Source organism: Schistocerca nitens, chromosome 11, assembly GCF_023898315.1.
Source record: "Schistocerca nitens isolate TAMUIC-IGC-003100 chromosome 11, iqSchNite1.1, whole genome shotgun sequence".
In the NCBI taxonomy this organism is placed as follows: Eukaryota; Metazoa; Arthropoda; class Insecta; order Orthoptera; family Acrididae; genus Schistocerca; species Schistocerca nitens.
Genome location: NC_064624.1, coordinates 84,439,221 through 84,467,149, shown reverse-complemented (window position 1 = coordinate 84,467,149; position 27,929 = coordinate 84,439,221). Strand labels below are relative to the sequence as shown.

General features: G+C 41.1%; 1 long non-coding RNA gene across 1 annotated transcript in view; it reads left to right on the top strand.

Annotated features, from left to right (window-relative positions):
• The window catches only part of LOC126213375 (uncharacterized), a 68,973-nt gene that overhangs the window by 21,687 nt on the left and 19,357 nt on the right, over positions 1-27,929 (top strand). The window contains exons 2-4 of the long non-coding RNA XR_007541154.1: positions 5,116-5,454; positions 10,137-10,205; positions 27,585-27,653. This is a non-coding gene — a long non-coding RNA (uncharacterized LOC126213375). The remainder of the gene's footprint in view (positions 1-5,115; positions 5,455-10,136; positions 10,206-27,584; positions 27,654-27,929) is intronic.

Below are 27,929 nucleotides of genomic sequence, written 5' to 3'. Positions count from 1 at the left end.
CAAAGTGATCTGAAATAGAATGAGCATGTAAGGATTGTAGTAGGAAAGGCAAATGCTTGACTCGAGTTTATATAGAGAATTTTGGGGAAGTGTGGTTCATCTGTAAAGGCGACAGCATATAGGGTGCTAGTGCGACCTGTTCTTGAGTAACCTATTCTAGAGTGCCAGGGATGTGCACCAGGGAGAATTAAATGAATACATTGGAGCAATGCAGGTGTGGGCTGCTAGATTTGTTACTAGTAGGTTCGATCAGCCTGCAAGTATTATGGAGATGTTTCGGGAACTCGAACTCAAATGGGAATCCCTGGAGGGAAGGTGACACGCTTTTCGAGGAACACTGTTGAGAATATTTAGAGGACCAGCATCTGAAGCTGATTGCAGATTGATCCTACTGCCACAAATGTACATTTCATGTAAGGACCACGAAGATAAGAGAAATTAGGACCCTTAAGGAGGCATGTGGACAGTCATTTTTCCCTCGCTCTGCTTGTACATGTAGAAGTGTTATGGATATCTCAGCCCTCTCCCTGCAGAACCGTATCCCCCATCGCCAGAATACCAGAAACCTAGTGTAGCACCCACAATGGCGAACACGACAAGGACATGTATGTGGCCAGGAAATGATGTGCAACAAGGCTTTTTGCTACTGTGTGTTTCTTAAATATGAGAAGGTTTTTGGAATACTGCTACCAGTCACAAAATGTGTTGACTACTGAAATTATTTAATTAGCAACATACTTTGAAGTTGGGCATCATCATTGAGCTGCAGTGGCAGTAGAAAAATATTTAGCGCAAGGGTGCGTAGATGTTAAAAGTTTATGTGTGTAGTCTTGGCAGCTGCTGTGGGCATCCTGCAGAGAAACAGAAGGATAGCTTAATAAGAGGCGATGCCTCTTTGTTTGTTGGTCTGCTGTTCACATGGAAAAATTTTAAATAACAACTCACTTTGTTCATCTGAAGTGGCTGTCTTCTTACGATGTGTTCAGCAACCTCCATTTCTATGAATTTGTTAGCCATCGTTGACAAATTCCTGAAGGTAACTTGAAACACGATATCGCAAAAGAACTTGACTGTGGAGCAAACCAACATGGCAGTCAGAACAAACTGTGTTTTGATCTACCTATCAGTATGTCTACCTGGCTGTTGGCAGTCACTTGCGATGCATTCTACATATTATACTGTCACATCACTGATATTGCTCGACAACATATATTACAGAATGGGAGACTGTGACAATTTTAGTTTAGAAATGACACTATAAAATTTTATTTTAAAGAATTTCAAAGATGTTGCTGGGACCTAGGTTTGTATATGATCTTAATGTGTATATGTTTTCTATTGAATTGAAGTTGGTCAAGAAATGTGGGTTCTTAAACTCCACTGTTTCATTTACGATCTTGTTTTTCAACTTTTAATGTGGATGACTCATCCATTTCCTCCGAGATGGCCATTTTCCAGCTCTTTTAGAAATTATGCTGTTGCAACAAACACTGTGGCCTGTTTTGTCCATGTGTTTTGCTGTGGCTGACTTCTTAGGTTCATCAAGTCTGAAACAGTCAACAAGTTCTTTAAAATGGGTTTTAAAATTTCTGCCCATTTGATCACTGTAGTATTACAGTAGTTGCAATGACTGCATATAGCTCTGTAAGTTTGTAATTTGCTCAGTTCTTCTGTTGATTGTGAGATGTCATGAACCAGTTAAGTTGTTGTTGGCAGAAGTGATCCTGATACCTCTGCTTTCGAACAGGTTGGCTGTTTTGTATAAAATGGCTCTGAATTGTGGTATAGTTATACAGTTGGGTTTTTGTATGTTGGCTGATGGCCCTGTCAGTTTGTTTTCTGGTATGTGTTGTGATAGCGCACCTAGTTCATATTCATCATAGCCATTGTTTTGTGAAATCTATTTGATTGTGTGTGTTTGTGGGTCATTGTCGCCAGCACGAATTGGGAATTTCTGTATTCTGTTTAAGAAAGCAGTGAATGCAGATTGTTTTGCATGTGTTGGTGTGTGTGTGTGTGTGTGTGTGTGTGTGTGGTGGGGGGATTTGCAGTGACAGTGATTGTTTGTGTGGGTTTCTGTGCACATTGATGTTCAGTGTCTGCTTTGTATTTGTTATTGTCATGTGAAATAAGTTTATATTGTTATTTTTTTGGTGTTCTCTCTGTGTGAAATGGCTGTTCTTATGAAAGCTGTTGAATCTACATAACAACATTTCTATTTGCTCTTCAATTTGATTATATGTTATGAATGTGCCATCTACATATCTGCTGATTTTGTTACTGTTAAGTCAGGTATATGTACAGTGCTTAAGTTGCAACATAAGCAGTAGTAGCATGCACTAATAAGTACCCCATGTGCATACCAAATGATCCAACTTTACTTCCCCACCAAATGGGTGACTGAACAACCTAATGAGTAGCAGACAGTTAATCTACGGAGGGGAGTGGTTGTCCACCATTGCAGTTACGTCCTTAAGTGCACATTTTAATTTTAAACAAGTAGCCAATGAAATGAAGTCAGTGAATTTTTAAAAAATACATTGAGTGATATATTTAAACAGCTGGAATCAGGGCAATTCTGATGAATGTAAACAAGACTTTTGAAACACTTGATTTATTTACAATGTTTCAGATTTCGAGCTCTAACACCTCGACACAGGATTCGTTGACACCAAATATAAAATGAAAGATGAGATCTTACGATATCAAGATGCTGGAACTTGTTCAATATTATAACAAGAACAAATGAAATAGGCCAAATGACTTACAGTCTTTGGATAAACTATATATGTGAATCTAAAAAAAAATTTAAGTCGTGCACAAAAGGATGCCATCTACTGATACCTCAGAACCACTGAACGAAACACTGATATGTTTCAGTTTGAACATTAAAACATTAACTTCCAAAATTCTTTACTCAACACTCATGCACGAGTAGCATTTTGCTGCCTAAACAACATTACCAGATTGGCGTCCACTGACAAGAGACCCCAAAACACCTCACATGCTCTCGGCTCAGCAAGTCACCTGAGCAAACTGCCCTAGTCAGAAGTCCACTGTGGTCAACCACATTTGGTTGCAAAAAGTCATTTATGCTTAACATTTAAATTATAGACTATTGAAAATTATTAATTACAAATATTGAAACATCCTTTCATTTCATGCTTAATTGTTATAAAACTCTCTTATTTTTTTATATCATTACTTCACTGGAATACACACAGTATACAAAACTCTTACTTTAAAAATGAATTAAAAACAGTTTCGACTGCAATAAAACATTTGTTTACAATGTTTATCAGTTTCGGTTGCAATGTGACCATCTTCAAAAGATTTATACCACGATGCTAGGTAGTGGCAGTGAATGGAGCTGGTGTTATTACGCCATGAATGTCAAAAACTCACTTTGTGGAGTCATAACACCTGTCCCGTTTAGCACTGCACCCCCGCCTACCGTCGTCATATAAATGGTCTGAAGATGGTCACAATCTGGCTGAAACCGGTAACACTTTTAAATAAATGTTTTATTGTGGTTGAGACAGTTTTTTATCCATTCTTGAAGTACTGTTAGCCAGTCTGATGTTTCTCCATGAGAATTGTTCTCAAAAATTTCTAGAAGTCTTTACTAAGTTTACTCCTACCATTTCCAAACTGTGTTATTCAAATATTATCTTTATCTTTATCATACCAATTTCCAAATTTTTGTTCAATAAACATACAGTCAAATCTTGTCAGGATTAATGCAGAACCGCAACTGTTTCTTGGTGGATGACTTGTCTCGGCACTTAAATTTCGAAATCAGTTTCCTCTTCTCTTCTCGGAAAATTCTCAGTAAAATTCACACACATTACACAGGGTCAGTGGACAGCAGTGCCACAACTATGATAGCTTCGCTATTTTGTTACACTTACAGAGTAACTTTCTGAAAACAGCTATTGAATTAAATTAAAACTTAGTTTCTGTAGGGAGTAATTCAACTCTTAGAAAATGACTTTCCATGACTGCTACACGAATTACAGCTCTGTGGTACTGACAATGGGGAGATCGAGTCACTAATTAAATTGCCGAAGACTGAGGATTCTCGTGGATTATAATGGGATGTGTAGCAGAATATGTAAATGATGTGGCACATATGTTAGCCCAGTAATTAGCCACATTTGTAATTTTTGCTTTGCGAATGGCCAGTTGTGTGAACTGCTCTATGAGAAAAGGATAATGTAGGGAATTTTAGACCCATTCCTATGCTATCTGTGTTCTCTGAAGTTTTTAAAAAGGATGTGACAAACAGCACTCGATTTTCAGTGAGCTTTAAGAGCACGGAGGGAACTCACAGGCTGTGAGTTTGTGAATGGGTGTAGAGGCTACTATGACCATCACTAGGAGGATCGCAAATGGGGGGCTGGGTAAACATCATTGAAAATTCCGATATTATCAGGGTTGACACAGATTATGGAAATCAGGGAATATCAGGGAATTTCAAACACATGAGGGAAATCTGAAAAAAAAAAAAAACACTGGAAATATTTGGTTTTTGTCTCAGAAAATGGAATGGTTGGTGTTTACTGAGGTGTCGTGCATCATCGCGGCTGGGAGCAGCCGAGTGTGTGCGCCGCTTCCTTACTTCCTCATTCCCACTGCTTCTTCCCTTCCTACCACTCCCCTCAGCTTGCAGTCAGTGCTGCCACCACTTCTTGCCCCTAGCCTAGCAGCTGCCAATGAGAGCCAGGGAGGCAAGAGTAATAGTTTATTTGGGCCTGATTCTCAGAAACTGTAGATGCAGTAGCCGGAGACAGAGGTTATGTGTGACTGAGTTGTGTCTGAGTGGGGGGAGAGAGAGAGAGAGAGAGAGAGAGAGAGAGAGAGAGAGAGAGAGAGAGAGATTGTGTGTGTGTGTGTGTGTGTGTGTGTGTTGGTGTGTGTGTGTGTGTGTGTGCGTGCGCGCGCGCACTCTCATTTTGTGACAAATACTTAGGATGAACATTTAGTTGTGAGAGTGTGATTGTTTTTTCTACATGTCTGTCTGAGCCTCAGCAATCATCTTTATGGTGAGTTACCGTACTACCTATCCTCATTATTATTGATTATCAGAGTATTTGAGCAAGTTACCTGTTGCAGGGATTGATCACCAGGGTCTCGTTTCTTCAACTAGCTGTCTGTTGCTCGTGAAGAGCTGGCCGTGCGCGGGATTTCCGAGGTGGGCCAAAAGTGCAGGCTGCTCCTGTGGGTATCTGTAGTGGATCGGGCCTGCCGACCTAAAGCCATTTGGTTCCCACTGAGGTGCAGGCCCTGCCTGTCGGATCTAGTCTCACCGACCTGCCCGCAGGCAGGGTCTGTTTGTGTGTGACGTAATGCAGCAGATTTTCACGGTTTATCCGTGGGCCCAGGACTGGTGTTCCCCGGCAGGCCAGAGGCCGTGGGCGATGGACTTCAGGAATTACAACTGTCTCGTCATAAGTATGTTGTACAGTGTGGCATTTTATAGACATTTTATTTGTTATAGTTCATTTTGGCACTTAAAAGTACTGTATATGTTAGAAAGCGTGGAAAATAAGAAGAAAAAGATTATGCCAGTTGCTGGCGGTTTGTGCTTGTATATTTCTCGAAAGAAAAATCCCTGAATACCTGTAAAATAATAGATATAGCACAGTGGGTAATAACCGACAATAACGAACATTGTAGAACCGATATTTCATTGGGGGTCCCCTGCAGTGTTGCTTTACACAATTCTTTCCCACCTTACACACTTCTTTCAAGAGGCCAGCTTTTTCCTGAGGTTATTTCTGAAATCAGTGAAGGTATTTTAAATCTGTCTTGCAACTCCAAGGAAATATGCATTTTTATCACAATATGTGTTTCATTTTATTGAAGTAAAATAATATCAGTGGTCTGAATGAAACACACATACCATTTGGCTTGGTTTCTCCATCTAAAAACAGTTCATTACAAAAGAGTTTGATGTTAGTACTTAAGATTTTTGCTCACGTCAGGAAACCCCATCTGATTGCTAGCTTTTTAAAATATTTCCTCATTTGCACTATTGTACCACAGCTGCAAAGACAGATTGTCAACTTACGTCTTAACTTACCTTTGAGATCTCAAAATTTGTCATGGAAAAGTGCTAAAACTTGTCCGGAAATCAGGGAAATATCTTGGAAATTTGTGGCAACCCTGATTATTGTCTGTTAGTATTTGGGGGCTGATGTATTGCACTTTTAGTTACAGTTATGGAGAATGTTCTAGAAGTGTTGAAATGTAGAAGCTTTTTTCTTTCTTTCTTTTTTTCTATTGTGGTATTTTCTGAGAAATTGTTCATCTTCCTAAACACAAAGAGGCACAGGTAAACCTACATTTATACTGCATCTAGTTGATACAGGGTCTGTGTTAAACAAGAAACTATAATCAAGTGGGGAAGTTGGTTTATTTGAAAAACTATATGGTGTGTCCTCAGATGGAAAACCAGTCGTAAGCAAAGAAGGGAAAGCTGAAAGGTGGAGGAGTATGTATAAGGTCTCTACAAGAGAGGTGAACTTGAAGGCAATATTACAGAAATAGAAAATGACGTAGATCAGATGAGATGGGAGATACTATACTATGAGAAGAATTCGACAGAGCACTGAAAGACCTAATTCGAAACAAGGTCCTGGGAGTAGATGAGATCCAACTACTGGTAGCCTTGGGGGAGCCAAATTCGAGAGCACTGAAAGACCTAATTCGAAACAAGGTCCTGGGAGTAGATTAGATCCAACTACTGGTAGCCTTGGGGGAGCCACACCTGACAAAACTCTATCTGGAGTGCAAGATGTATGCAACAGGCGAAATAACCTCAGACTCCAATTAGAATGTAATAATTGCAGTTCCAAAGAATGTAGCTGCTGACAGGAGCGAAAATTATCAAAATATCATTTAATAAGTAATAGTTGTAAAATACTAACAGGAATTATTTGCAGTAGAATGGGGAAACTGGCAGAAGCCAACGTCGCGGAGGATCAGTTTGGATTTCGGAGAAATGTAGGCACACACGAGGCCTATAACTTATCTTAGAAGATAGGTTAAGGAAAGTCAGACATACATTTATAGCATTTGTAGACTTAGACAGTGTTGACTGGAATACTCCCTTTGAAATTCTGAAGGTAGTGGTGATAAAATACAGGGAGCAAAGGGCTATTTACAACTTGTACAGAAAACCAGAGAGCAATTATAAAAGTCTAGGGGCATCAAAGGGAAGGAGTAGTTGGGAAGGGAGTGAGACAATGTTGTAGCCTACCCCTGATGTTATTTAGTCCGTACGTTGAACAAGCAGTAAAGAAAACCATAGAAAAATTAGGAGTAGGAATTAAAGTCCAAGGAGAAGAAGTAAAGACCTTGAACTTTGTCAATGAGATTGCAATTCTGTCAGAAACAGGAAAGTACTTGGAAGAGGAGTTTAATGAAATGAGTGGAATATACAATGAACAGCAACAAAAGCAAAACAAGGATAGTGGAATATGATCAAATTAAACCAGGCAATTGTGAGGAAATTAAATGTAGTCAAATTAAATCAGGTGATGGTGAGAAAATTAGATTAGGAAGCAGGACACTGAAAGTAGTAGATAAGTTTTGCTATTTGGGCAGAAAAATGACTGAAGACTGTCATAGTAGAGGGGATATAAAATGTTGGCTGGCAATGGCAAGAAAAGCTTTTCTGTAGAAGATTATGAAAAGGAAAGTTGCTACTCACCACACAGTGGAAATGCTGAGCCACAAATAGGCAAAAAAAAAAAAAAAAAAAAAAAAAAAAAAATCTAATATATGGTGAGTAGCAACTTTGCTTTTCATAATATTGTTACATTCCATCCTGGATTTTCCATTGTTGCATTTTCTGAAAAAGAGAAATTTGTTAACATCGAATACAGATTTAAGTGTTAGGAAATATTTTCTGAAAATATTTGTCTCAAGTGTAGCCATGTAGGGCAGTGAAAAATGAACTGTAAAAAGTTTAGACAAGAATAGAAGTTTTTGAAATGTGGTGCTACACATGAATGCTTAAGATTAGATGCGTAACTAATGAGGAGGTACTGGACAGAGTTGGGGAGAAAAGAAGTTTGCGGCACAACTTGACTGAAAGGCACAATTTGACTGAAAGAAGGGATCAGTTGAGGGGACTCATTCTGATACATCAAGGGATCACTAAAGTGTGGTGGGTAAAAATCGTAGAGGGAGACCAAGAGAGGAATACAGTAAGCAGGTTCAGAAAGATGTAGGCTGCAGTAGTTAGTATGAGATGAAGAGGCTTGCACAGGATAAAGTAGCATGGAGATGTCCATCAGACCAGTGTCGAGATTGATGACCCCGACAGCAACGTGTTGCTTCTGTAAAATTAAATTTGCCCAAAAATTTATGTATTCTTCTCCCACAGAGGAAGCTAAAAATATTGTTTATAGTCAAGTTTTATGTTACAGTGCATTGAGCGTGTAAAATATGTTGCTTTATAATTGGTAGACAGTACTTGTACATTTCAAAATTTGTTCAATAGAGGACTTGCATAAATAAATAACTGTGCAGTGGTGAGTAATCAGCTGGCTTGTTATGAGAATGATAAGCCTTGCCTTAGATATGCCAGTGCCTTTATCAGAGCAACTAAAATATTCAGTCGTGTAAGTTCAGGATTTTTAGTGTAAAATGAGATGGAAGAAACCTATGCAATATAAGAAGAATATTTCAACAATTAAATGCTGCCAATCAGACTACTGGGTGTCGTATTTGTCATCGACATCTACATCAACATCTACACTCCGCATACCACTGTGAGGTGCATGACAGAGGGCATGTCCCATTGTATCAGTTATTGGGGCTTCTTCCTGTTCCATTCACATAAGTAGCATGGGAAGAATGGCTGTTTGAATGCCTCTGTGCACGCAGTAATTATTCTAATCTTATCCTCACGATCCCTGTGTGAGCAATACATAGCGGGTTGTAGTATATCCCTAGAGTTATCATTTAAAGCTGGTTCTTGAAGCATTCTTAATAGATTTTCTTGGGATAGTTTATGTATATCCTCAAGAGTCTGCCATTTCAGTTCCTGTGACACACTCCCATAGATCAAACAAATCTGTGACCATTTCTGCTGCCCTTCTCTGTACACATTCATTATCCCTCATTAGTCCTTTCTGGTACGGGCCCCACACACTTGATCAATATTCTAGAACCAGTTGCACGAGTGATTTGCAAGCAATCTCCTTTGTAGACTGATTAACTTCCACAGGATCCTGCCATCTGCTTTAGCTGTGACAGAACCTTTGTGATCATTCCATTTCATATCCGTACAAAGTGTTGCACCCAGGTATTTGTATGAGCTGGCTGATTCCCAACAGTGAATCACTGATGTTATAGTCGTAGGATTCTACATTTTTTTTTCATTTTGTGAAGTGTAAAATTTTACACTTCTGAACCTTTAAAGCAAGTTTCCAATCTTTGCACCTCTTTGAAATCTCGTCAAGATCTCACTGAATATTTATGCAGCTTCTTTCAGACAGTACTCCAACATAGGTAACTGCAGCATCTGCAAAAAGTCTGATGTTACTATTAATATTGCCTACTCACCAAGCGGTGGCAGGGGAACACACGCACAAAAGGATTTGACTTTTGCAAGCTTTCAGAGCCAGTGGCATTACATTGTATTATCAATAATTGATTATTTCCATTGTTATATTAATATTGTCTAAAAGGTCATTAATGTACAACACATATAGCAAGGGTCCCTACAAACTTCCCTGGGGCATACCCGAAGTTACTTTACATCTGACGATGACTCTCCATCCGAGATCATACGCTATGTTCTCCCTAACAAAAAGTCCTCAATCCAGTCTCAAGTTTCACTTTATACACCATATGATCATACTTTTGACAATAACAACAGTCATTCTTATCCACTGTACCCATTGAACACTGTGTATGAGAATTTGTAACTTCATATCTAAATGCCCTTATAATATTGTGTAATGTTGATTTTTTTTTTTTAAAAAAAAGAAAGGGGGAAAAAAAGAACAACAAAACCGTTTGTAAGATGGCTGTACGAATAAAACCAATTTAAAGAAAAAAAAAGAGGAAATAAAGAAAAGAGGACAGATAATTGATTGACCTTTTTTTTCCGCTTTCAGATACCTGGCAAATGAGATGAAGTTGTACCACTTCCATCAGTCCAGACATTTGTCAAAGAAGTGCAATTTGTAAGTATTCTGAAACATTGACTGTCGAGTATTCACTGCAGTAATGTGAATATTGACTGAATTCTGTCATGTTGAGAACTTGGATGACACAGTCTGTGTTTCGTGAGGGAGAAAAAGGTTTCATTCGCAAAGATGACAGAAGTTAGTCTGTATTGTTGACAGTCGATTTCAACAGTTGGAGCTGTCGTTTTCTGGTCTTAAGAAATTTCTGTGATGAAACACGTGCCATTGTGAATTTGTAGCTTATGGATAAAACCCAACACATTATACATAGGTTTTTCAAAAACAAAACCATTTACAGTTAAAAAAGCAGCTTGTGCACACGAGCATGTTCACATACATAGCACTCGCAGAGGCTCGTTATGTCTTAAAATGTACAATATACATTAAACTGTAGTTGCACCACATACTTTGGCTGAGGTGTGGATCCACAATGTGTGGAACATTTCTGCAAACATAAACAGATGTGCATTTTGCTGTATATCATGTGCTTCAAGAATTAACAAGCCTCCGCGAGCACTACTTATGCAAACGTGCTCGTGTGCACAAGGTGCTTTTTAACTGTAAATGGTTTTATTTTTGACTAAATTATGTATAATGTCCAGCATTTTAAGCAGTGCAGTGACAGTGTGGCATAAGGTACAAGCAACAGTGGAACATGTTTCATAACAAACATTTTTTGAAGACCAGAGGATGACAGTTAGAACTGTCAAAACCGGTTGTCCACAATAAAGACTAATTTATGCAATATTGGGTATTGAAAGTTTTTCTCAAGGAATAAATATTACTTCTGTTCCTTATAGCTATCACAGAGAAGCTGTATGGATGTAGTTTCATATCATGTCTGCTACAGTGAAAGACTGAAGTTGAAACAAGGCTGCTGGATAGACACAGGGTGTATATACCCCAGGCTAACTGGGAAATCTGGGGAGAACACAGGAATCTTTAAGATTTCTGATAATTTTTCATTGTTTTAGTTTCCAGTTAAATTTTTGTAATTTTGACGAGTAAGAACTGATATTCGTAACAAAAATTTTACTTTGGCCCACTACAGCAGGATAATATTGCAGAAAAAAAAACATAAATGAGAGAATAACACCAAAATGAAATTTTAGTTGCAAAGAAAGTGTGCCATTTACTACAAAACAAAGTGCACACACAAGTGTCTGCCAACAGCAAAATGTGTTGAAGGCTTTAGGATGAAGACTGTGTTATATTTTGTAACAACAAACTGCTTTCAATGAGTATGATGTCACAAAAGTTTACTTTTATAACAGGTCATGGGAAAATATTGAGGATGGTGGTTTGAGAAGCATTATTTACGAAGTAAATTTCCTATTATGCAAGATGACTTACGTCGCATGTGAGAATCTGTGATTAATTTCTTAAATCACAGAACGTTTGACTGTCACTCAAAACTTAACACTTTGAGGGAGAGCCGTGTAGAAAAATTTTGAATCTAGAAGACCAGCCATTTATGCCATTATTTAAATATTTCCAGCATATTAGACTGAGTAACACCTTACAGTGGTTAGCACACTGGTCTCCCAATCGGCAGGACGACAGTTCAGGCCTGCGTCTGGCCATTCTGATTTAGGTTTTCCATAAAAAAACTCTCCGAACAGGCCTCAGAAGGCTCAACGGTACCGAACGGCCGCCGTGCCATCCTCAGCCCACAGGCGTCACTGGATGCGGATATGGAGGGGCACATGGTCAGCACTTCGCTCTGCCGGCCGTATATCAGTTTACGAGTAGCTCCTCAGTTTGCCTCACAAGGGCTGAGTGCGCCTCGCTTGCCCACAGGGCTTGGCAGACCAGATGGTCACCCATCCGAGTACTAGCCAAGCCCGAAAGTGCTTAACTTCGGTGACCTGACAGTAACCGGTGTTAACGACAGCAGCCAGGCCATCGGCTAGGTTTCCCATGATTTCCCTAAATCGCTTCAGGCAGATGCTGGGATGGTTCCTTATAAAAGGGGATGGCCGACTTCCCCACCCTTCACCTATCCGATGGGCCTGATGATCTCGTTGTTTGGTCCCTTCCCCCTAACCAGCCAACCAACCAACCAATCAGCGTATTTGTGTTTGATATATCTTGAAAGGTAACACACTAAAAAAGGACAAGCTTAGTTTTTCATATCTGTTTTATTTCTGTCATAGATTACAAATTATGCAATAATGGTGGCAAAAAGTAAAATTATCCTTCAAAAGCAGTTCGAGGTGAAATCTTGAGCAATTTTCCATGTAACTGGCTTTTCTATGGAAAAGTTGGAGTGCTTGTCAAAGGATCCATCGTATCCTAAAAAAAAGGCAAAAAGCTTTCGATGACTGGTATATTGTAGGTGATAGCGTATCTTTTCATGTAGCTATACTGAATGTATATTAATTTAAACCATTAACTTTTCCTATTTGCATATTCGCTCTACTTAACAGTGATGTTGCTATCGGCCGACTACAACACAAGTCCTGTGCTCTGAATATCTGCTGTCATTGGTTGGGGAGTACTGTAAGTTGAGCTATGATTGGTGGCAATGGCTCATCGCAATCTCGTTTTCGGTGCTTCGAAAGATACCGTGCTTTAATTGGTGGAATTCGTATTTATACTTTTGTAATTTGAAAATATGCGCTGTACATGATGCTCCGCATCAAATATTTTTCCAAAACAAGTTATTTTTTGCTGAAGTACCGGGAATTTCTACGCTTGTATACAATACCTTTACAATTCAAAGGATTTGTCAGTTCGGCAGCGCCAAGGAAAAGTATATTGTCACTTAACACAGGGAAAGTTTATTTTTAACTGGGAAATTTGGGAAAAAATCCATGCCCCCCCCCCCCCTCCCCGCCTCCTTCCTTGTCAGCGTATATACCTTGAGACAACATTGGCCCAGTATTACTGATATGTTTGAGAGCGCCAACCATTATATAATTATTGCATGTGCTGTGCAAGATATATGAGACAGACAGACTATCAGTTTAATAACTCATGAAACTTCCTGGCAGATCAAAACTGTGTGCTGCACCAGGGCTCAAACCAGAGATCTTTGCCATTCTCAGAGCTTTACCTCTGCCAGTATATCTCCTTTCTTCCAAACTTCTCATTCAAAACCTGTGGGACTAACACTTTGGAAGAAAAAGGTTTTGGAAGTTTTTGCAAAAGCAAACATTACTGTCACAAAGTTCCCAATCAGCACCTTTCTTTAGCAGTCAGTTTCAAAGAAATAAGGCTTTGTTTATTTTCACTCATGTTACTACCTTTGAGGCAGGTGCATCTAATCATTAAAAGAAATATGAATCTCAACAAAAATAGATGCAAATTTTGCCAAAGAGAGAGAGAGACAGAGAGAGAGAGAGAGAGAGAGAGAGAGAGAGAGAGAGAGAGAGATTCCAGTACGTGGGGTACATATAGAAGTTTGGGCCTGGCAAAGAGTTGTGCACAGACAGCTGAAACAGTTAAGGTGACCGCTCGTGTAAAGCGGGAATCCTAGGTTAGAGTTCCAGTATGGCACAAATTTTAGTTGTTTTCATTCCATTATACAGCTGATGGTTGTCCGTATTTGCAACTGCAAATACGTTTTGTGTATTCCATGTGGGCTGTGGTCAGCACAGTGCTTGTTCTTTTGGGCATGCATGTATGTCCAAAGGAACATTGCATCATACTTTTAACAACACAGGCCCTGCAATATCATAAAATGTCTGTGTTTATACAGTGTCTGCATCGTCACAATATAATGCTCTTCAGACACGCATGCCTAAAAGCTGTGGATGAACATTATGAAATACACTCCTGGAAATGGAAAAAAGAACACATTGACACCGGTGTGTCAGACCCACCATACTTGCTCCGGACACTGCGAGAGGGCTGTACAAGCAATGATCACACGCACGGCACAGCGGACACACCAGGAACCGCGGTGTTGGCCGTCGAATGGCGCTAGCTGCGCAGCATTTGTGCACCGCCGCCGTCAGTGTCAGCCAGTTTGCCGTGGCATACGGAGCTCCATCGCAGTCTTTAACACTGGTAGCATGCCGCGACAGTGTGGACGTGAACCGTATGTGCAGTTGACGGACTTTGAGTGAGGGCGTATAGTGGGCATGCGGGAGGCCGGGTGGACGTACCGCCGAATTGCTCAACACGTGGGGCGTGAGGTCTCCACAGTACATCGATGTTGTCGCCAGTGGTCGGCGGAAGGTGCACGTGCCCGTCGACCTGGGACCGGACCGCAGCGACGCACGGATGCACGGCAAGACCGTAGGATCCTACGCAGTGCCGTAGGGGACCGCACCGCCACTTCCCAGCAAATTAGGGACACTGTTGCTCCTGGGGTATCGGCGAGGACCATTCGCAACCGTCTCCATGAAGCTGGGCTACGGTCCCGCACACCGTTAGGCCGTCTTCCACTCACGCCCCAACATCGTGCAGCCCGCCTCCAGTGGTGTCGCGACAGGCATGAATGGAGGGACGAATGGAGATGTGTCGTCTTCAGCGATGAGAGTCGCTTCTGCCTTGCTGCCAATGATGGTCGTATGCGTGTTTGGCGCCGTGCAGGTGAGCGCCACAATCAGGACTGCATACGACCGAGGCACACAGGGCCAACACCCGGCATCATGGTGTGGGGAGCGATCTCCTACACTGGCCGTACACCACTGGTGATCGTCGAGGGGACACTGAATAGTGCACGGTACATCCAAACTGTCATCGAACCCATCGTTCTACCATTCCTAGACCGGCAAGGGAACGGGGTGTTCCAACAGAACAATGCACGTCCGCATGTATCCCGTGCCACCCAACGTGCTCTAGAAGGTGTAAGTCAACTACCCTGGCCAGCAAGATCTCCGGATCTGTCCCCCATCGAGCATGTTTGGGACTGGATGAAGCGTCGTCTCACGCGGTCTGCACGTCCAGCACGAACGCTGGTCCAACTGAGGCGCCAGGTGGAAATGGCATGGCAAGCCGTTCCACAGGACTACATCCAGCATCTCTACGATCGTCTCCATGGGAGAATAGCAGCCTGCATTGCTGCGAAAGGTGGATATACACTGTACTAGTGCCGACATTGTGCATGCTCTGTTGCCTGTGTCTATGTGCCTGTGGTTCTGTCAGTGTGATCATGTGATGTATCTGACCCCAGGAATGTGTCAATAAAGTTTCCCCTTCCTGGGACAATGAATTCACGGTGTTCTTATTTCAATTTCCAGGAGTGTAAATCTACTTATTTCATATCTGCATCGATGTCAGCATTTTGTTACACACGAAAGTTTGTGCCGGACCGAGACTCGAACTCAAATTTTCCACTCGTTACGAGTGTTCACCTTAACTGCTTCAGCGATCTGAATGTTCCCCCGGGACTGATCCAGACTTCTATACATCGTGTAGTCTTATCCCGTATGCCCACACAATTTGCGATTCTCGTGCAGGGAGAGAATAGTGTTATATTATCATTTTAGCCTCTCGTTGGTGCATATTTGTAATATGCGAACTTTTTCACAACATTATACTATTGTATATAAATTAGTTGTCAGTTGACAGCTCCCTCCAGCAATACACGAATGGGACCTGTGCTGGTTTTGCAGGCTCCAACCCTGTTGGCAGTTCCACTATGCAAATCATTGTTCTTGCTGGTACTCAAGTAGCAAATGTATTTTAATGCGAAAATGTTGTCTAAATGAAGAAAAAATGTAACCCTGGCCCTAATGACAATTAACAGCACTACGGAGGTCTACATCGCAGTGAACTTAGAGAATTTTTATGTACTTTTTGTAGGAAGTACAGACGTCAAACTTAATACTTGTTACGAGTTAAATGTTGACAAAATTTCAAAACGATGTCATCCTCGAGGATTATGCGCGAGTCTCTATAGACCGTACGCTGAAGCTGTGGCGCGATCCCAACCGAGGGATGTTTGGTGAAGACTAGGGACCGTATTATACGCATTTGCATGCTGCATATCCATTTGCATATTTCGCTCATTTTCACCAGTTATTGCATATTTTAATGAAAACTGGTGACGATACATATTTCACTCTGTTTACAATATTTTAAAAATTGAGACGGGTAGTCTCTAGCTCTATCTAGTTTTAATGTCTCACACATTCACCGCACCTAAAACTGCGTGTAATAGCTAACCGAAAGCCCACTGCATGGCGAAATCATTACAGAATAGGAACAGGAAGAGGCGTACAGAGTCAGTGCTCCTGCGCCTGTGCCCCCCGGTTAATCCCCCCCACTGTCCCGCCGTATGCGTTCGCAACAAATAAATTAAATTACAAATGTGATTTGAGACTTTCTCGGCGTATTCCATTCGTGAAATCTTCTCGGGTGATCAGCCGAGTAAAGGCGTCGTCTTCTCGCAACGTTTCGAAGGGTTTCGTACCCATCATCTTCAAGCGAAGTGTCGAGATGCTGTGTTGTGCGGTCCTATAAAGGCTCCTGGACCAGTGACTGATTCCGGGCGCCGACCAATCAGGTACCTGCGGAATCGGCCGCCGCGCCAGTGGTGGGGGGTTCGCGGCGCGGACCGGGCGTCGAGTCCCTGCCGGTTCCTACTACGTCTGTGACCGCTACCGTCTTCGTGCCGGAGCGTTCTCTTCTAATTTTAGTTATTGCGGGATTCCAAGCTGTACTAAGTTGGAAACCAGTGTCTCGATTGATCAGGTTGCTGTTCAATCGAATTTCTACAGCCTCTTTGAAACCTAAAAAAACCTAAAAAACCTAAAGCCTTCTACAGATATGTGGATGACACACTTGTCGTGTGGCCACATGGCAGAGAGAACCAGCAAGACTTCCTGCGACATCTCAACAGCATACACAGCAACATACAATTCACCATGGAGGTGGAAGAAAACGGAAGCTTGCCCTTCCTTGACATTCTAATCAAGAGGCACCCTGATGGCACCTTGGGTCACGCTGTGTATAGGAAGAAGACACATACGGATTTATACCTTCATGCACAGAGTTGCCACCACCCAGCACAACGCAACTCAGTGCTTAACACACTTGTGCACAGGGCCAAGTCTATCTGTGATGATGACAGCCTACCTGCAGAGATACAACACCTAAGGAAGACCTTCCGCAGCAACGGTTATAATGAGACGCAAATCTCGCGCGCCCTACACAAGAGCAGGAAGGTAGACACACCAGAAGAAGAAGATGAGACCAGATGCCTGGCATTTCTACCATACGCGGGACCGCCAACAGCCAAGATTGCCCGCATTCTGGAGAAACACAACATCAAGACAATTTTTCATGCCCCAAGTAAAATTAAGGACATACTTGGCTCAGTCAAAGACCACCTAGGACTGCAGACTCCGGGCGTATACAGTATTGAATGTGAATGTGGTACGAAATACATCGGACAAACGCAGCGCTGCATCACGCAGAGGCGCTCGGAACACATTAGACATGTATGCCTTGGTCAGACAGAAAAATCGGCGGTAGCGGAACATAGCCTTAACGAAGGACACACCTTCCTCTTTGAGGGTACGAAGAAGCTGTGTGACGCTAAAGGATTTTGGGATTCAGTTTTCAAAGAGGCTGTAGAAATTCGGTTGAACAGCAACCTGATCAATCGAGACACTGGTTTCCAACTTAGTACAGCTTGGAATCCCGCAATAACTAAAATTAGAAGAGAACGCTCTGGCACGAAGACGGTAGCGGTCACAGACGTAGTAGGAACCAGCAGGGACTCGACGCCCGGTCCACGCCGCGAACCCCCCACCACTGGCGCGGCGGCCGATTCCGCAGGTACCTGATTGGTCGGCGCCCGGAATCAGTCACTGGTCCAGGAGCCTTTATAGGACCGCGCAACACAGCATCTCGACACTTCGCTTGAAGATGATGGGTACAAAACCCTTCGAAACGTTGCGAGAAGACGACGCCTTTACTCGGCTGATCACCCGAGAAGATTTCACAAATTAAATTACGCGAGCTTTTAGTCGCACATCCGCTGTTTCAGTTTAGCTTTCTGCTTACTTGTACACAGTTGAACATTTACATATGACGGAATTATTTTATGTTTTCAAGTCTGTGAAAAAAAATGTTTTGTGCAAAAAAAAAAAGTTTCAAGTAGATCAGCATGCCGAGACAAATCTTCCTATCACAGGAATGCAGAAGAAAAGGTGATGACAAAAATTTCTGATAACAGCAAGTTGCAGTAGCAGGCACTTGTCCAGAGGTAACCAAAAAAGTCTGTTTAACATGGATCTGTGCAGAGCATTCATTGCAAGCAATATTCCTCCTCACAATCTTATAAACTCTATCCTCTAAGGCTTCCTGCAGAAATATTGCTTAAATCAAAATATACCAGATGAATCGACATTGTGTAAAAGTTACATACCGACAATGTGCGTAAATGTTCTGGATGAAATACGCAATGAACTCGAGGGCAACATGATCTGGATTTCAGTTGATGAAACTGCAGACAGTTGTGACCTGTACTTTGCAAATTTAATTGTTGGTGTTTTAAAAGAAGAGCCTTCTTCTTCCTATTTAGTGTTATGCAAAGAACTTAAAAAGTAAATCATTCTACGACCACTAGATTTGTGATTGAGGGTATTAGAAAAATATATCCAGAATCTTCTGCAGATGAAAGTGTGTTTGTGTTTGAGATGCTGCTCCCTATATGATCAAAGCAGGAAAAGCCCTCAGAGTATTTTATCGTAATTTGATTCGTGTGATGTGCTTTGTTCACTGAGCACATCACCTTGCTGAATGTAAGTAAACTGATATCACCCACATAGAAAGTGTTTCTAAAGGCTCCTGCTCGCATCAAGACCTACAAAGAAAAACTACCAAATGTGCAATGATTATAAAGAGTCCGCCTCGATTGCAAATAGAAACCGGATGTTCGCCTAGGATTCGGTGCAGATAACCACGCCTTCTTCGGAACACACTAAAACTACAAACTGCGTAAATAGGCATCGCCCAGCATTAATACAGTTAGTAGTTTTAGTGTGTTCCGAAGAAGGCACGGTTATCCGCGCCGAAACCTTGGTCAACATCTGGTTTCTATTTGCAATTGAGGTAGATTCTTAATAATCATTGAATTATTCCAGTCGTAACTCATTGGGGTACATAGGTTGAAGCTGTGTCATTTTACAATGAAAATTTCAAGGCCATTAGAGGGGTAGTAAATGACTTTAATAGTGCAGAGGCTTTGGCAGTTTGCCAATCCAAGGAAGCTTTTAATTATTCCGGTATTAAAAAAGACATTGCTGTGATTAGCACTACTTTTCCCATATGCCTGCAAGTATTAAAAAGCTTGAAACTCAAGGTTTGGCATTGAATGAATCTATTCAGTTAATGAATGAAATTATTCTAGTTAGCTGCTCATTTTCGGAGGTATTCCCGAGAAAACTTATAGAAAAGTTTGAAAACATTTTATAAAATAACCCAGGCTTTGAACCCTTGTACCATATTGATAGTTTTATTAATGGGATGGGTGAACTTTTACCAGAAACGGTAAGTGCCAACATAGCACCCAAATTCAAATACTGCCCAGTCACCTCAGTTGATGTAGAACGGTCCTTTTCTACTTATAACAATGTTTTGAGTGATCGAAGACACAATCTTACCGTCAAACTTTTGGAACAGTACTTGTTTGTATGTATTTACAATAGTAGAAAAATCTAAAATAAATTGTAAATGATGCTTTGGTCCAATAGTATTAATTAAAAGTTAATGATGTTAAAAATTTCATGATTGTGTGTTGTTTTTTAAATAAAATATTACTGGGTTTTTGAGTGTGCCCCCCCTGCATGCAGTATATCTCGAAGTTGGTCCTGTACGTATCGATTGTTTTGTCGTGACTCAACTCACATCGCGTCTGTTTGTTACCGACAACAATAGTGAAGAAGGAACAACTCTTGAAATACAGTATGAGTCCCCATTTTGCAAATTTTTAGAAAATAATCCCAGAAAGCCTCCCCCCCCCCCCCTTCCTAAGCTCTACCAGAAATTATTCAGAAAGTGACATCAACATTCTAAATGAACCGATCTTTAGCATGGCTGGCACTCTTCCTCGTAATTGATATGCACAGGTTCGACTTTGAGATGTGATGCACGCAGTAACTCCTATGTTTTTTTTATTATTTAATCTTGTAGATTTCTGCACTTTTTGTGCATTTTAAGCATTTTTCATGCATATTTTAAGATTTTTATGATGCATATAATCCAGTGATGACACACCCACAAGAATAGCATTTTAGAGCAGTTTTGAAAAAATTGTAAGCTTTCATCAACCTGAAGGTGGTTTTGAGCAGCACAGTGCTCTACTAGGGACAGTCCTACTCAAGGCCATACACCATTTCCCTCCTCTGACCTTTGAACTCATTCATGTACAGTTTGTCAACTCCAAACTGTGGTGGAACTTGCCGTTTTTCACAATAACAGATCCATCAGGAGGTTAAGGAAGTGATTAACGACAAATAAAAACGTGTAGCTACCTCAGCTCGTACACCACTCTTCACCTGTCTGTCAGCGATGTCGTGAACGACCGACGGTGGAAAGATGGTGTGCTCCAGTCAGTACCTCGCTACCTGCCATGGCGCGAGCATCAGTGTGTGTGTGCAGATAATGGATGTGTGTTACTTAAAGTAGCAAGCGGGATTATGATATTACGTGTGTTATCAGTTGCTTGTCTTATTATTGTGCTGACTAATAAAACATTATTATCTCAAAGTGTAGTGTTTGATTAGCTGCAAAGGTGTTACTCATACTGGCACGCTGCCAGCTTCATACTGTATTTACTTGAGTGTAAGACGCCCCTGAATATAAAATGGCCCAATTTTAAAAATTTTTTTATTTATTCATTTTTTTAATGAGAGGCTCCTTGAGAGAAATTTATTTTTAACAGATTCTGATTTACTAGAATTACAAACTGTTTTATACACATAAAGTATCTGCCAAAAAGGTAACCTTATAACTATTCTAAACTTTTGCCATTTATTGATTGTCTAAATTTTGATAACACTTGGAGAAATAAAATAAACAACAAGAAATTGTTCACATGAATTTTTGGACTGTTTTCTTTTCTGCCTTTTATGCTTGCAATCCATGTAGTGTGTGCTACCACTATCTTGGGTCATCACCATCATCAACCTAATGGCACAGCCGTGAAATTTATACCTTCATTGTCACAAACATATGGCTGTTTCTTCAGAATATGTGGCTATTTCTGGGGTGGTTGTTATGTTGGAATTTGAGAACACACCTATTTTTTCCTGTATACATACCAGATTTCACCTCTATGCTGAGATGAGTATGTTATAATCTCACTTCCAAACATGTCACCTCCCCCCACTCTGTGTAGAACCACCTGATATACCCCCTTTCATTCTTGTCATACGTCACGGAGAGTGTTGACAACATTGCAGCAAGAAACACAGAAGTACATCACTTGCCTAGATCTAGGCTTTTATTGTCTTGTGCAGTTATGAATACTATTGTTGAGTATTTGTCCAATTTTAAAGTCAGTTCAATTCCGACTACAAATGCATTCGGGCAAACTGCAGTTTAAACACAGTAGATGTTCATACACTGAAGTGCTGAAGAAACTGGTATAAGCATGTTTATTATAACACAGAGATTTGTAAACAGGCAGAATACGGCGCTGCGGTCGGCATTGCCTTTACAAGACAACAAATGTCTGGGGCAGTTCTTAGATCAGTTACTGCTGCTACAATGGTAGGTTCCCAAGATTTAAATGAGTTTGAATGTGGTGTTACAGCCAGTGCATGAGTGATGGGACACAGCATCCCTGAGCTAGCAATGAAATGCAGATTTTCCTGTACGACCAATTCATGAGTGTACTGTGACTATCAGGGATCTGGTAAAACAGCAAATCTGAGACATCACAATGGCTGGAAAACAGTCCTGCGAGAACGGGAGCGACGACAACTGAAGACAATTGTTCAATGTGACAGAACTGCAACCCTTATGCAAATTGCTGCAGATTTCAATACTGGGTTATCAACAAGTGTCAGTGTGTGAACCATTCAACGAAACATCACCGATACAGGATTTCGGAACCGAAAACCCACTCGTGTACCCTTGATGACAGCATGACACAAAGCTTTAGGCCTTGCCTGGGCCCGGTCAACACCAACATTGGACTTATGATCACTGGAAACATTTGCCTGGTCGGACGAGTTTTGTTTCAAATTATATACAGTTATGGAGACAACCTCATGAATCCATGGACCCTGGATGCCAGCAGTTGACTGTTCAAGCTGGTGGAGGCTCTTAATGGTGTGGGGCATGTGCAGTTTGAGTGATATGGGACCCCTGATAAGTCTAGATATGACTCTGACTGGTGACACATACGTAAGCATGCTGTCTGATCACCTGCATCCATTCATGTTCATTGTGCATTCCGACAGACTTGGGCAATTCCAGTAGGACAATACGGGGCAATTACAGCAGGACAATGCGACACCCCACACACCCAGAATTGCTACAGAGTTGCTCCAGGAACACTATTCTGAGTTTAAACACTTTTGCTGGCCACCAAACTCCCGATCATTATTGAACGTATCTGGGATGCCTTGCAACGTGCTATTCTCAAGAGTTCCATCTCCTCACACTCTTAGGGATTTGTGGACAGGCCTTCAGGATTCCTGTTGTCAGTTCCCTCCAGCATTACTTCAGGCATTAGTAGAGTCCATGCCACGTCGTGTTGCGGCACTTCTGCGTGCTCGCAGGGGCCCTACGTAATATTCGGCAGGTGTACCAGTTTCTTTGGCTCTTGAGTGTAGAAAGCAAAAGTAGTTGGTATAGATTACCACGCATAACAACATGATGAAATTTGCTGTGGGCTCAGTGCTTCCCTCCATGCAATCATTATAGCTCTCAGCCAAGCTGGTGTCACTGTTCTCCTTCCAAGCTTGAGTAACTGTCAAAAACAGACTGCAATATCTGCTAGTATGCAGGTCATATGTAACAACACCAACTAACATGTAAATAAAAGATTGCATTTAAGATTCCGTTCCACTCTCGAAGTTTTGCTCATCCCGCGATCTACTGACGTCTATCTCCACAACGGGTCTTGCGACTGTAATTTATTTTTGCTTTGACAATTACAGTCTGTTTAATATGATCTACTTCCTTTGTTAGCCACGTCATTCTATATTAATTTTCCTTCTTGTTTCAACTGAATTTCACCAACGTGGTATACAGCTGAGTAAAATCAGGTAATGTTTTTACATGGTATTGTAATACATGAACAGTGGTCAAATTTCTCATTTGCAATCTACGTAGTAAATCATTACAGTGTCTCATAACCAAATAAAATTTTGATCTGGTTTCTGAATCAACTAATGTTCTTTGAAGGACAAAAATTTCTATATTTGAATGTTACCTTTACTTAAAAAATTGCATTAATGTTTGTATAGAATATTTATACATGTATGAGAATGTTTATTGGAAACCTGTTAAAATACAACAAAAGCTTGTAAGTTGATAGACTTTAATTCTATTTCCTCCAGTGTTTCACCAAACTGTCAAATGTCAATCAGTGCAATAGACGTTGTGGCTAGTTCATTATTTCTCGTGTATCTCTTGCAGTAGTCAGTGTCACGTGATCGTTCGAGTAACGTCGATACTGTACCGAGCACTTCGGTGTATCGGGAACTCTCGAGCTTGTCGGAATGTATCATTTGCCGAGCCCTGCCCTTCAGAATTATTTAAAATAAAATTGCATGACCACTTGATGATGACCACTGTAAATGTAATCCTACTACTGTGCACATTACTAAACAATGTGATAATGGTGACCTCAGAAAAGTAGTTCAATCAGCCAATTTAAGACAACCCTGTAGCTTTTGAATGGAACATTTGGAAAGAAACCTCGTCTTATAATTATGTAAATACTCTAGATGACAGGGTTTTCAATATGTTATCTGCTGATACATATTTCACTATGAGTGATCTGAAGATGATTGTGTGGTCAACTGAAATTAGTCTTCACATTTTAATGTTTTATAGTGCACGGGATCTAGACAGTAAAAAAGTTTTTACTGACTTGAGCTATTAATACCTGCTGGGTCGAAATGGAAACACAGTTTCCTTCTGTAATGTGTTTCTGTTGTTTTAAGGGAGGAGACCAAACAGTGAAGTCATCGGTCTCATCGGATTAGGGAAGGAAGTCGGCTTTCAGAGGAACCGTCCTGGCATTTGCCTGGAACGATTTAGAGAAATCACGGAAAACCTAAACCGGGACGGCCGGACATGGGATCGAACCGTCGTCCTCCCGAATGCCAGTCCAGTGTCCTAACCACTGCGCCACCTCATTCGGTGTGTGTGTTTCTGTCGTGGCCGGATGACGGTGGGTCGAGTGGTGCCGCTAAATGACTGCCGCATCTGGGAGTGTGGTGGCTCATCAGTTTGCACGAGGGCCGCACTGTTTTGGAAGACTTGCAATGTTGAGGGCTGCAATGTGGCAGGAGCTCTGTGTCTAGTGGTAGCCTGCATTGAGGTAGGCTGGCTTGCACCAGGACGTGGACAGTGCTGTGTCTACCCCTTTAATGTGGAGAGTGAGTGTGCTAGTGTTGTGTCCTGGGAATGGATTTGAGCCTCAGAAGGGGGTTCTAGTGCTCCACGCAGTGGACCGTGTCAGAGGAAAATGTGGTACGTCATTGCCAGCTCTCTGAGAACAGAAGTAGCCCGTTTTCAGTGCCGTGTTGTTCCACTCGGTAAGTAAGTGTGGAGGGTAAGAATTGTAGAGGGAAACGTAGGTGTAACTACGGGAAGCAGGTCCCAAAAGATATAGATTGTGGTAGTTGTGCGTGAAGAAGAGGTCTGATCGGGATACACCGATGTGGGAAGCTGCTTATCTGTTGCAGAGCCATTGTACAGCAGGCATGTGAATCGGTACTGGGGATGTTATGCCAGCAGTTGTCAGATGGGTGATACTTTTACCACAACATGTTTGGGACTATGTTACCTCATTATTGAGTGCTATAAAATAAAGAAACCAGTGAAGAAATCACAATACTACACATACTGACCCATATAAAAATATTTGTATCTCCCTTTAATGTAACATACCATAAAGCTTCTGTGCCATTAGGCATCATCAGCAGTAAAATCCAGCAGCAAATGTGCATTGTCATACATAAAACTCTTCTCAGAACATCTCATATTGGCACGTTACACTCTCGAGGCACAGTTTGCGTGTTAAGTTGGACGACACTAGTGTCACTTTAGCGATATCTCCTCAGGGAACAGCAACAGATTTATTCGAATTAGCGGCATTAGGTTTAATGTTTTCAGTTGTCTTCCATATGGATGCACACAGTGAAACACAGGTGTAGTAATTGTTTTTAGAAGTTTTAGAACTTTTGATTTTCATAAATTTTACAGTAGAAAGTAACATTGTTGAGGGCTCTGACATATGCTTTGCAGTCGAGTGCTATTTTTGGTAGGTGACAGCAGCAGCTTTAGTTTAACAACTGTGCCTTGAGAGTATAACATACTAACATGAGATGTTCGAGGAAGAGTTTTATGTTTGACAGTGCGTGTTTGCTGTTGCCTTTTGCTATTGATGAGGACGCCTAATGGCACAAGAGCTTTGAGGTACATTACACTGTGGGCCAACATAAATATTTCAGTATAGGTCAGTAGGTAGAGTGTTGTAATTTATTGGTGGGTTTCCTTGTTTTATAGCACTTGATAAATGCGTTGTGGTAAAAATACCAGACATTTGACCACTCATGGTGTAACATACTCAGTACCATTGGGGTGCAGCGTAAAACAAAAGTCTTTTGAATGAAGACCACAGCAACATGCAGTTGAAATTGATGAAGTTATAATAATTATTATTCACGTATGGGCCCAGTAGGACCACGCGAGGTACAATCCATCAAGGTCACGTTTGATGGTTGGCCTTTCTTTGTGCCCAAATTTGTTTCAGAATGAAGTCTCTTTCTTTCATTAGACCACGGTGTTCTAATCTGTTTTCTAATCAGTGGCAGATTATTGACTGATTTCTACCCCCCCCCCCCCCCCTGTTGACTGAACCAATGAGATACCTATTAATTGAATGTGCTTTAGCTGTAGCAGAGAAAGCGTGTGGATGCAATTTCTTATCTACTACAGTTGATAGTGAGTGAATTGGAAAATACACATTGTATTGAGTCAAAATTGTACTGTGCAACAACCGAGCGCGGTGGTGCAGTGGTTAGACACTGGACTCGCATTCGGGAGCACGACAGTTCAATCCCGCATCCGGCCATCCTGATTTACATTTTCCGTGATTTCCCTAAATCACTCCAGGCAAATGCCGGGATGGTTCCTTTCAAAGGTCTCCTTCCCCGAAACAACCAACCAACCTACTGCGCATAAGTGTACAAGTAGGCTAGCTTGCTAGCTCTGTGAAGCTCTTTGCAAATGTTGCCATTGTGTACAGGGATTTCATATTGTTAGGAAATTATTGTTAAATGTAGTGAGTCTTGAAGATGATTTGCACATCGTTCAAGGACTGACAAATGATGTAATGTAAATTGTAAACTGCTCGATTACTAGAATCAAACACAACTATCAATAGGTGCAGTTAAGTGTGTGAGTAGTGAGTTTGTGTGTGTGTGTGAGTGAGAGAGAGAGAGAGAGAGAGAGAGAGAGAGAGAGAAATTGGGAGGGACGGGGGGAGGGGGGGGTCACCCTTAGTTATGTGGGATTTGAAGAAGGGAAGAGAGAGATATAGAACTAAAAGTACTGTCTAATTGAACTTTCCCAAAAATTTTGTAATGCAGGCTACATTCGATATTTGCTTTTCACCAGGAGAATGTGTCATACTTATAGGTACAGCCCGTATTTGCGTGCTGCCTATTGTGGATAATGAAGTCATAAATATTGTTTGATATCACATACAGTTGTACTGTTGTCCATAAGCATTGCCATCATACCAACTCAAATGCTTTTTGAAAGTTTAGAAATAATCTGTTCAGCTGTTTGGCCCAATCTGTGGCTCTCACAATGTCATAAGAGAAGAATGAAAGTTGGGTTCTGCACTGCTGATCCTTCTGGAATCAGAGCTGGTTGACACAGAGAAAGTAATTCTGTTACAGACAGCCATTGTAATGCTACAAGACATAATGTAGGGTAAGTTCATATGACTCTGTTGTGGACTTGGACTGGTTGCCAAACCACAAATGGGGTCTGCTTAGCAGCACGGTCACACACTCTCCTGTCAAAATTGTGTACAGTTAGTACCAATTGTTCATAGGTAGGACTGAGGGTGTTGCTCAATGTGTAGTTGCGTATGTTGCCTAACTTTGCATTTTTTATTTTAGTTGTGATTGAGCTCCCTTTTGTTTTGATTAAAGTTAATGTTAACTAGTCACTTTTAATATCTAGTGTACAGAGATACAGGTTTAATTCTTTTTTCAGGCGTATTGTAAGGCAGAAGAGCCTGTGCTGGTCTCACTCGTACCAGTGCTTCTCAAAGAAGAACATGTGGTAAGTTTTGTTATTAAGACATTTGCATTTGGTAATGAATTGGCTTAAGTGGAGACAATAATGACCCATGATGTATCTTAGAAGATAGATTGAAGCATACATTTTAGATAGATGTGTTAAATCTCTGACACTGTGGACTGGAATACACTATTTAATATATCAAAAAAATTAATCAATTTTTGAAAATATAATGTAATTGAATAGGTAAAAAATCTACTCACCAAGTGGCTGCAGGAGGAAACATGTACAAAGATATTGAAATCTGCAAGCTTTCAG